Source organism: Acipenser ruthenus, chromosome 10 (assembly GCF_902713425.1).
Source record: "Acipenser ruthenus chromosome 10, fAciRut3.2 maternal haplotype, whole genome shotgun sequence".
NCBI classification, from domain to species: Eukaryota; Metazoa; Chordata; class Actinopteri; order Acipenseriformes; family Acipenseridae; genus Acipenser; species Acipenser ruthenus.
In genome coordinates this window covers 3,115,992-3,118,758 of record NC_081198.1, presented here as the reverse complement: position 1 = coordinate 3,118,758, position 2,767 = coordinate 3,115,992, and positions in this window count along the sequence as shown.

Sequence of the window (2,767 nt, the reverse complement as noted above, 5' to 3'; positions counted from 1 at the left end):
CAGTGTCGTACTCGAACATGTGATACAACCGCACGGGAAGTTCCTCCTTTGAGAGGTAGGTTTTGACTCTGGGTCTTAGTGCTCGCCATTAACCGCCGAGCTAGTTGTGCAGCCCAATAAAACGCCACTCAGACATTTGTATTCGTTTGAAGTTTGTTTTGCGACGCTTTGCATACTAGAGGCACTATTAAATTAAATGAATTACTAATTAGGCAAAAATTAGGCAAGGACTATACATTTACTTTTATTGCATGTCAAGTTTATATAATACGTACTTTCCTAATCAATAAATAAATATAGATATGTATTTTATTTTACAAATCATGAAGACCATCATCTGTTTTCAGGAGACCTAACTTTTTAGTTAAGCAGACAAAGCTAATTCGGTAAAAAATAAAAATAAAAAATAAACATACAACACAGAAATATAAATACAAACACTTTGTAATCAATGTTTATTATAGTTTGAAAACCCGAAAGATGAAAGCATGTTCTTTTTTTCAATTTATTTTCCCTGACGTATTTGTTGTGTCCAAAATAATTGGTTTTAAAAACAGGATGTGTTAAAAATTAGTTTATGCTGCAAGGGAAATTACCCCAGACATTGTGGTTATACTACCTCGTGTGTTAAGACATGATCCTATGATAAACAACATAGACGAGTGTTATTTACATGTTTGCAGATACAACTATCTTATCAGTTACATGCTATGAATACCAATCTCAAAAAACACTTTTCTCATCTTTTGATTTCTGGATTATGGAAATATGCAGTTAATATATAATGCAGTCACTACACAATGGAGTCAATATGTATTGCATTCGACCCCGGTTGTAATGGACTGGCCATACTCCTCTCAAGAAAGAGAAAACCCTTTCTTAAGGATATACAGAAAAAGGCTAATAGGCTATGCCCAGGATTTAGTGCCTGTGTTATTATACAGCGTAAAAGAATGCCATCCCTTTAGCATAGAAAAAAAAATCCGAAGGGATAGGATGGGTTTATGACATCCTAAATCAGTATTGGTAAAGAAGCTGAGAAGTTACATCACTCTTTTTACATGGAGGATAATAAATGCATGGGATAGGTAAGCAGGGAAAGTTGGAAAAGCTAAACACTGGATTGTTAAAAACAAACAGAGATGATCCAGAAGTTAGTAGTGCTCTACGTGGAGGAGTCTTGATTGACCTATGGCAACTGTCTCTTCTTGCTCCCAGCATTTCTTATGTTCATAAGAACATAAGAAGAACATAAGAAAGTTTACAAACGAGAGGAGGCCATTCAGCCCATCTTGCTCGTTTGGTTGTTAGTAGCTTATTGATCCCAGAATCTCATCAAGCAGCTTCTTGAAGGATCCCAGGGTGTCAGCTTCAACAACATTACTGGGGAGTTGGTTCCTATATATCCACTTTTTATAATGAAAACACACATGCTTTTGGTGCTCAAAAACAACACCGTTTTTTCAAAGGCTATAAAATAGAATAAAGAATCACACAATAGCCTAGAACATATTCGTGAATACCAAACTGTATTTCATTCAGTTCCTTAAAGCTTATACCTCGATGTAATTCCCATGTAAAAAGACATTATTTTGAGTTAATTCACCAATAAAACCCCACATTACAGGGTAATAGTAATATTCAGATATTACCAGCTAGCCTCAGAACACAGACCCAAGGAAAGGGTTTCCTTCCCAGACAGCCAGCACTGTGTTAAACCATCAGTGCTTTTCAGCAGTGCTATACCCTTTTGCCAATGAGGTCATCTATAGTTAGGTGTATTTGCTTTTTGCGGCACTGTTTTACCACCTGATAGCACTGTTTGCAAGACAAAATCCCAAAGAAACAGCAGTTGCATCACTTGACTGCTGGTGGCACATTGTGGTCTTTCTGTGACGCTTGATCCTGGTAGAAAGTGTGTTCTCTATTCCTTATCACTATCTCGAAATTTGTTTTTAGAAATACCTAAAGGAAGAGGAGGCAATATTCCTGGAGAGGAATTTAAACAGCATACATCTAGGAAGAAATGACTCAGAACAATACAATACCATTGCTTTACAGTTTTGCCTTTGATTTCCTCATTCCAGAAATACTTTCAGCTTCAGAGTTGCTATACTACACAATACTACAATATACTACACTATATAGTATTGATATGATGTAGTTTCTTCCCATGAAGACTTTCTGAAGTGAGGAAATCAGTTACAACACAGTTGGAGACTTCGAAAAGGACCTACAAGGAAGCATTAATAAAGATCAACATTGAAGCATGGAGTAAAAAGGATAAGAGGATAAATAAATATGTTAAATGACATTGGAAGCTTTTTGTTCTTTAAAGGGTCACTTTTGCTCCAAAAAGGGAAATGTTTTGCATCCTTTTTGCATAAAAAAACACTGTTGTGTTACAGAAGGAATTGATTTTGGAAACATTGGAAACATTAAAAGAGCATGCAACCAGGTATATTAGCCCAGGATTCTAGTACAGTAAGATCTGTGCAATTTATATTTTAAAAGGATTCAAATATATGTTTAAAATAGAGTATCTGTGATACATTTGCATTTACTTTATTGTTTGCATTTTAAATCCCACTAATAATTATATCATTACACTACTGAATGCTCACATTTCATGTCCTGGAGTTTAATAACCATATATCATGCACAAATGTAATTAAAAACAAATGTATTATTTGGTAATAAAACAATCACATTTATTTACTGCAACATCTCTAATTTGAACCTTGTTCTTCTGTAATTTTAGTATTGG